Here is a 9,092-nt window from a genome sequence, read left to right on the forward strand (position 1 = left end):
GGGGTCTGTGCCAGACAGTGCCWTCACTGATAGAGATGAGGAAGATCACAAAGATATCTCAAGGATTAGGGCTGTGAAGAAAACACGGGKGAGTGCCAGTGGTGGGACACATTCACCAGAAGAGGCTTCTGCCCACTCCACCTCTGCACCAGGAACAGTTGCTTTCTGGAGTTTGGGCTGGCAGAGTTTCATGGCAACAGGCTAGAAGCMTGCTCAAAATTAGTGACTGCCTCTTAGCTGAGGGCAGTAAGCTTCAACCAAAGCTGCAGGGGAAATCACSTTGTCATTTCCTCTAACACAAGTGCAGGCACTGTCTTTACCACATCTGGAGTAATAAGACATTGCAACAACTGGCAAAAGACATAAAGGCATTAAGTGGATTAGCAGAAACATAATAGAAGAGCAATCAGGAATAGAAAGAAAGATTTAACCAGCTGAGAAAGCTCTTTCTTAGTGGTAATGACATGGAGGCAGAAGGAGACTTGTCAGAAGCCAAACTGAGTCTGACTTTGCAAAGGAAGTGAAAACAAACAGCAGTGGGCCTTTTTTCAGCCCTATTAATGAAAAGAAAATATGGGACAATGAAGAAATGCAGCAATGAGCATAGGGGTAAGACAGAGAGAAGCTCATCCAAGTGCACCAGAGTTTTCCTGTGTTTTGGTGAGGAGCACGGGCAGGAAGGCAGGATGGCTATGAATATAATGGTGTGGAAAYGGAAATTACTCTGAGATGGAAGTGAAATCTGGTAATCAGGCTGAATGAAGAGCAAGGGCTAGATATGCCCACTTGGTTCTTTGGCAAGAGCTGGAAAATGCTCTTCTTGCTTTCACAGTGATGTTCTCATAAATCCCCTGACTCCAGGGGCTGGTGCACCAAACACCAAGAAAATCAAGGGTAGAACTGCAAGTTGGCATTAGTCACTACAAAAACATACATGGACTCTGGCGCTGTTCAGTTTACGTATGTTGACAAAGCACATGTCTTCATGCCCTGCCAAACCACACACTGACTTCTCCATACAAGGGGACTTGTGATGGTGTCCAGTCTCAGAGGATGTCGAAACAGGGAGGTTTGGGTGCACCTGGGCCCTCCTTGATACTCTAGTTCTCGGTTGAAACCTGAGAATAAAAGTTTGTCCCCAGCCCCAAGAGAAGGGGATGGAGCTGCTCTCCCTTAGGAAAGAAGTGTCCCCACCCTGTGCACTCCATATCAGGGACATGTCTTTATGTGSAGAGCTTCTGTCCCCTTGTAGGGCCTCACTGGGATCTGTGGCTCACTGGGTCCATGTCCCACTTCACCCAAGGCCTTCTGGAACGACACTGTCACATCTGTCTAGGCTGCTGGTGGCCAGGCCCAGGGATTTCTTATCCTCCATCAGGAAGCTGGTTTTACACTGCTCTCCTGCATCTTCAGAGCCTGTTGACAGCAGAACATGCTGGTTGGGAAAGATGGCAGGGACTGGCCCTGCTCCCTCTGGTTGCTCCTACTTTGAGCCTTTGCATTGGAAAAGGAACACATCCCAGCTGCACCTGGGCTGGGCCCTGGCCCCRCCAGCCCCTCACCCTGAGAGTAACAATCAGAGTCCAAATCATCTCATCAGTACAGAAAAAATGCCTCAAGAATACAGCTGCAGTCACTCTACAAACATGTCAGTATCTGCCCCTTTTCTGAAGACCTGTGCTCACCTGCTCCGTTTTTCTTGAGATCTGAAGACTGACAGTGTCAGTCTTCCAAAAAGATGCCCAAAAGGACAAGCCTAAAACAGATTTCATCAGCAGACCATCATATGGAAACCTCCTAAACTCTGACAAATGAAGCTGTCCCTGACATAGGGACTGCTCAGGCCAAACTGGCATTCATAGGAACCCCACAGCACGGGACACAAGACAGTCCTCTCTTAGCAGCTCAAGGCAGAGAAAGCACTTCTGTCCAGAACTGCAYGTCCCCAAGTGCCCAGGAACTTGCAGCTCTTCAAATCATCTAATTCTGGGAGCTCCTTATATCAAGACGGTGAAACAACTCTCCTCCAAAATACAGGGATTTGGATGCACSACCATGACACAGAAGAGAAGACAYGGTGGGCAAGATAATGCTCTGAACAGAGCAGCAAAACCAGCAACAGTTGTTGCAGGGCCAGATGCTTGTTGCTATACTGTTGGAAGGGGAAAACTCTCACAAGGGCAAGAACAGCCTCAGAGAGCAGCTTTGTCTTTMCTGTGTTGTCTTCCAAGCTGAGTTAACTCATCCATTTTTAATACAGGCTTGTGGTTCACATTTCTGGATCTTCCTGCCTCTGAGTTGATGCAGGAATACAGCACAAGAATGGATGAAAGCAGCCATAGCTACAGGTGCAGTGCAGTTTTCTGGGACTCCTGGAGTTCAAGTAAAAGTAATCATCATGGCATAAACTATCTCCCAAGTGCAAATGCTGCAGTCAGCCCATGGGCTATAAACAATAAGAAAACCAAGCTYCTAAGGACTATAGTTTTCGTTAGTTCCTTTTCCCAGTGTCTGTATTGCAATAAAGTCATGTGTTTTCTCTCTTGGCTCTCTCAAACATCATGTCTAATAGAGGCAGCTTTGCCACAGTCRTTGGAGCTGAATGTTGAAAGCATGAGTTTCTAAGGCTCTTAAATAAAGCTGGCATGAAGTTACCCTGAAGCACTGAGTAYCTGCAATTTCTAGCCTGAGAGTTAGTTTGATCTGTACCTCTAAACACCAGGCCAGCTCTAGCAAGGCCCCTTAACTCYTATCCTCCAAGAGGGGGATTGCTATAACCCTGACTTGTCATCTGGAATTTCTCTAGAGAAATGGTGCTTTTTGGAAACTGTATCTCAGATTTCTTTATACACAGTGTTGTACCAAGGAGAAAAATTGTTTTGTGGACAAATGCAAACAGTAKCTGAAGGTCCGGTGAATTTAGCTCATGGCAAAAGCCTGAGTAGGTCTTTGTTTCTTCTTCAAACTGGCATCTAGGAGATTTCCCTAAAAGCAAAGAATTGTGTTTCCAGTTGTCGATCTTTGCTTAGCTTGTATCACTTGCATGAGAAGTTGGAGTTCCTGTAGTGTAATGAAGAACCTCTTTTACTGCACACCTCCACCCACAAGATTTCAGTGCAGGGCATCATTCTTGCTTGGTTGCTCTAGGCCAGTAAGGCTGATGGAGCTGTGTTAGCTTAAAGCTCGTTTGGACTTTGCTTTTTTTAGCACAGACCTGCAACTCTGGCAAGTGGTAGCAATTGCAAATATCTTGCTTGCCTTACAAATCCATTCTACCTCACAACACTGAAATGAAAACAACAGTGGTCCAAGGTGACAGAGACTGCTACCACTACTGACCTGGAACAYGGCAAAGAGATTCCACACTAACCCCTTAGCTTCTGAAAAGGTMGGGGTGTTTGTGGGGCTGCAGGGGAGAAGACTGAGGAAGAGCTCCCAGGGCCTCTGCCTCGTCTTCCAGCAGCTACCTTCCTCCCCATGGCACACACGGAGGGGTCTGCAGCATGCCAGGGCCCGTGGGCACCTGGTGGCAGGGCAGGCTACATGCTGCCCACGTGCCGGTGGCTCCTCGAGTGTCAGCCCTGAGTCAGGCAGTTCTTAGAGGGCCCCCGTAACACAAGCTGGGCACTTGCCCAGCCCTCCCACGCAGGCCTTTGGCAGGCTGCTGCCTGTCCAGCCATCCTGGCACCACCAGCGAAAGGGCCCACTTGTGTTGGAGCCTTCAGGGAGTGTGCGGTGTGCTGGCACTGGCCTAAGTGTCTGGGGAGATGTCACTGCTGCGATTCCCTGCACGGCCAGGACACGGGATTCTGGCACTGGCAGGCAAAGGCCACCGCCTTTGTACGGGCTTGCCAGGGACGGGTCTCCGGTTTTGTCAGGGTTTCTCATGGCTGCAGCTGTCTTGGGCTCGTCCTTGCAGTGCTGAGAACTGTCAGTGTTTGGGTGACGGGAGTGACAGTTCAGCCCCGGGGGTGCCCTCACACCCGAGSTGTGTCGAAGTGATGTCGCCATCACAACCCCTGCTCTTTCTGAAGGTGGGGCCGAGAGAGCCTCAGGTGCCACTTTGCCTGCGAGCGAGCGAGCGAGTGGGTGAAGAGTGTGGCATTGAGCTGGGACGAAGGAGCAAGGCAGCCRGGTAAGAGCTGGCTCCTTTGGTCTCTCCCCAGTCTCTCCTCCTCTTGCGGTGATCGGCCTGTGTCTGTCGGCCTCCTCAGTGCCCAAAAACYACTGCACGCTCCCTCCTTGGGCAGCGCCCACCCAAGAAACTGGGTGGATGCGCTGCTGGTTGGGGGACGTGCTGGGATTGAACTCCCCCTCCCTCAACATGTCCCGCTGCAAGTGCCAGAACCATGGAAACATCCCCTCAGCAAAGCCCAGCAACGTTCGGGGACGATTCTKTGCACTTCTTGCCGAGGACAGGGTGTCCCAGTGGAACACGTGTGAAACCAGCCCCAGCAGCGGGCAACCAGGGAAGGCAGATCGACTGAGCTGACTGTGCCCTTCTTCTTCCCAAATTGCTCTCTTGGCRGCCTTTTGCTCTTCTCCTTGTGGCAGATTGGTGCTGCCAATCTTGGGGCACGGAGCAATGTGCAAAGGGTGAGCCCAAGAGCAGAGAAGAGGGGGCAGGGACTGGGAGGATGGTGGACCGCATGGGAAGGGAATTGTTCAGCAGCAGTTTGTGTCATGCTGACCTCCCTTGGGCTGGGAGGGTCTAGGTTGCTGTAAGGGGACCACTGCTAAGAGCTGTGTGCTGTGTTTTGGCTTGCACTCTTGAAACAGGACTTGGACATTGAGCGCTGTGCAGGCTGCACGCTTGAGGTGCGCTCCCTTTGGCGGCATGGAGCCGCGGAGGCTGAGGGCCATGTGCGAGCTCGTGGCACTGAGCTTTTTGCTCCTGTGCCTGCTCAACATCCCCTCGGCCTGCAACGTCCTCCTGGCTCTCCTGATGGTGGTCTTCAGGCCTGGCTTCAAAAGCCCCTGGCCCAAGGTAGGAATCAGGTTTGGAATTGCCCCAACCATTCCCAGGGGCAGGGCCCATCCCTGGGGTAGTATGCATGGGCCCTGCTTTTGCAGGCAGCTCAGCGGCCTGGCCAGGGCTGGCCTGGCTGCAGGGGGCTTCTGCCCTGGTTTGGCCTCTGGTTGACCTGCTGCCTGTGATGCTGGCAGCACCATATTCCTAAGAAATCCCATCATTTCACCAGAGTCCTTGTGTCGCTGGTAGTTTAGATACTGAAGCGACTTTGAACTGCAGTATGCTAAATGCTGTTACTGAAATACTATGTAAAAAAAAAACTATTAAAGGGCAGTAAAATTTTCCAGTTTTCCCTTTTTTTTTTCAGTCGGTGTCTTGCTCATGGGCTGCCCGGTTTGGTGGTGCTCCCAGCAATGCTGGCGGGGGGTGGGGGTGGGGATTCTTCTTTCTCGGGGGCCGCGGCTCCATGCCCTTCCCTAGGGGCTGGGAACAGGCTTTTATTCYCCGGTTTCACTACCGATCTGGAGCGTTTCGTAGTAGCCGAGTGCCCCCGCACCTCCCCGCCGGGACACCGCGGGCCCGGCCGCCGTTGCCCCGGGTAACGAGCCCCGCCCCAACGGTCGGGGTAGCGGGGCGGGCTCCGCGCACGCGCGGCGGCGGCCGTTGCCAGGCAACGCGGGGGGCGGTTGCCCGCCTCCGTGTGGGGAGAAGGGCCGCGACAGGGGCCCCGGGGAGTGGGAGGTGGGTGYTCGTGTACACACCCCGGCCAGGTTTTCCCACTGACACTTGCGATGTGGCTGCGTGTGTGGGAGCGAAAAGTGTCCGGAGGGAGGGAGAGGGGGGAGAGAGAGCGGGAGGAGATAGAAGGAGAGAGGGAGAGGGAGAGAGAGCGAGGGGGAGAGAGAAGGGGAGAGGGAGAGAGAGAAGGGGAGGGGGAAGAGGGGGAGAGGAGGGGAAGGGGGGGAGAGAGAGAAGGGGGAGAGAGGGGGAGAGAGAGAATGGGGGGGAGAAGGGAGAGAGGGAGGTGTGCCTGGGAGGAATGATCCAGGAAGAGGCTGTAAGAGGATTAGCACTCCTTATCCTGAAGAAAAAGTGAAAAGAACTTGGAGTAAGTTTGAAGAAATGATCCTAGATTTTGTGGAGATTGTATCGTATCTTTTACCCTGGTTTTCTAACAGGAAAATTCTCAGGAAATCACATGGTCTGTGTGTGTTTGCTGCCTGCCAGCCCCCTGCTTCTCAATAGCACTGAATCCTGTTGGCCTTTTTTTAACCAAAAGCGCTGAAAAAGTTCTCTTTGTAAGTTCATGAGTATTGATGGTTGGGTAGAGCTTATTAAAGTTTCCCCYAAGGGAGAGATAGGCAGGATGTGACCACTACTCGTTCTCTTGGCACAGTGAGCTGCGTAGTCGGCTGTGTGCCCCAGATGGACATTCAGCATCTCTGTAGCTCRGCCCTTGCTGCAGCACATCCAATTTCCTACCAGCTGTTGGCCAACGAGGTGGGTGAGGGACAATGAGTCAGCAGAAAGCTCAGTGTGCCTCCAGGGCAGGAGGTTTAGGGGGGCCCAAAGCTCTATGGGGCAGGGAGAATGGATGTGTGAGGAAGACTGTGGAGGCCAGGATGATTGGAAGGATACAGGACAGAAACCTTTAACAAATTACTTATTTCATCTGCTCATGGGATTGACCAATCCACTTGTGATCTCAGGTGCTGCAACATAAGTATCCAGCTGGATAGCCCTTAAAGACTATGCAAGTTGTACATGAGGTGTTCTTATTCCTGCCTAATTTGACTTTTCCAAAATGCAGCCGTTTCCTGAATATAAGTTTATTGGGGCAGTGTAAGAAGCACACACTGGCCAGACCACTAGCCTGTGAAAGCATCACAGAGATCAGAGCATAACTGGCTTCATGGTCCAAAGAAAAGGCATCCGGAACTGCACACCTGTAAACCCCTGGTTTGGGGCACATATATTTTCACTGTCTGCTGCACTATGGATAAAATGGTCCTGGCCTCTTTGCACCGTTCATTTTGAGAATTCCCAAAGCCTTTTAGAAGCAAAGGGTGAAATCTGGGCTCGTAGCATAAACAAGAGATGGTCGGCAATTGACACAGTCCAGGAACAACTAGGGAGGGTGGAAGAAGGCAGGTCTGTCCCTCAGAGGCCTGAATGTCACAATTCCATCCTTTGCTGTTTTTCCTGAATTGAAATAAATCACATGAAGGTGCCAGGGTAGTGACTGTTCCCCACCCACAGCCACAGAAGGAAGGTGGGTAAGGGAGAGATCCCACCTGTTCTAGAGATCAGGTGGGCTTGACAGGTCAAAAGAGAGCTCTCACTGCTCTATTCCGCCTGGCACAGGCACATGCTCGGACTCAGAATCTCGGTCTCTTATTTTATGTGTTGTGCTCCCCTGCATTCTACCTTTCCAGCTACCAGGGATATTCCTTAGCAAGAAAGTATTTTGAGCCTGTTTAGGCCTCCTCAGCTCTTTAATAAGATAGAGGCTCTCATTGTGTTTTGTAACACTGTACTTATACCTGGTAGGTGTACTTACCCTTCCAGCTTACCTGGGGGAGGTATGTGGGTGATAGTCATACATAGTAATCATGAAACAAGCCCTGCAGCAGCCTTTACTTGAGGAAAGAGGATGACTGGAGGACTTTGGTCAGGATGCAGGGGAGTCAGGCTTACTGTTTGCCATTCTTCCTTCATTCAGCACTCACTTCCAGCTCTCCTTCTCTCTCYGTTTCTCTTTATCCCTGTGTCAAGACCAGTGAAATCCTGGCTGCTAGTCTTTAAGGCTGGCACAGTTCATTTCCTAGCCACTTCTCTTTCACAAACTATCACGGCATTTATAATGCTGACAAGGACCTTTTGAAGATCTACCCAAAGGTAGCCCTTCAGTGCTGGGTAGCTCAGCATCACACCCTGATTTCTCGTTCACATACWCACTAGACCCAGGTTTACCTGATCTTGGAGATGTGATGAAACCTCAGAGATGAAATGGCTGCAGAGATAAGTTGTGGTGGAACTGTGCTGTCTATAGGGACTCACACTGCACAGTTTATAAGCAGCCTATCCCACTGAAAGGGGATTCCTTCTGCAGCATTATTGCATAAACTACTTCTGGAGTAGGTTAGACCAAATGGCTGTCCAAAGTCAAATTTTACTTGGAATAATAAATGGCCTTTCTGGAAAGGTGAAGGTCTGATTTTCAAGTTTCCACTGTCCATACAGTTCAGAGATTCTGGATTTTCAAGTAACTCTTAATCTGTAACTGTGTTCTAGTATTACATACAGTATACAATTTCAAACAAAAATGGCTTTCTCTATAAATAATACACTTGGTTGATGCTTGTTTATTGTCTTCAGTCATCATTACCATCAACACCTGCCCATCTCAAACTTCCACACATCCCCATAACTGAAAACAACAGTTTCCCATTCTGGCCCATTCCAAAGTCCAGGGAACGAGTTCTCTGCTGCTGAACATAGGCCTGGTTTTCCCAGGAACCAAATGGGGCTTCACCACCTGACAACAGTATTTGATATTGGCCCCAAATCTAAATCTTCATGATTTGTGAAATTCCTTCTATCATATTTTGCATTAAGATTTCTTAACATTTGTCTGTGCTACAAATACTTTGCAGGCACTTTCATAACCCTCTGCTTAAGCCTGCCTTTAAAGGCATAGGGGCTTGAAAATAACATTGCACAAATGTAGCATTAGAGCAATAATTTATATAGAACCTTTCATCCTGCCTGGCACGTGGTGGTTTCTATTCACTGCAGAATTGACTCTCTGAGCCCTCCAAGTGTGAGTCTCCTCTGTTGAGCAACAGAAGATCTAAACATACAGACTTTATACAAGAGAATCCKTGTGTACTTAACACTAAATAAATGCAGCCCCCTCTGAAAAGGTAAAGGGCAGCAACCATCTTTCTCTTATCACATTACGTATCAAGGGAGGCAGAATTAGAGAATTGTAGTTAGGGATATAAAGCTTGCTTCCTTTTCTTAAAAACATGCCACATGGAGCTTTCGGTGCATCCCATATGAAAGATAACCATGCAGGAATCATCATGGTCTTCATTTTTATCTGACTCAAAAGTGA

Source organism: Apteryx rowi, unplaced genomic scaffold (genome assembly GCF_003343035.1).
Source record: "Apteryx rowi isolate R43461 unplaced genomic scaffold, aptRow1 scaffold_157, whole genome shotgun sequence".
Lineage (NCBI taxonomy): Eukaryota > Metazoa > Chordata > Aves > Apterygiformes > Apterygidae > Apteryx > Apteryx rowi.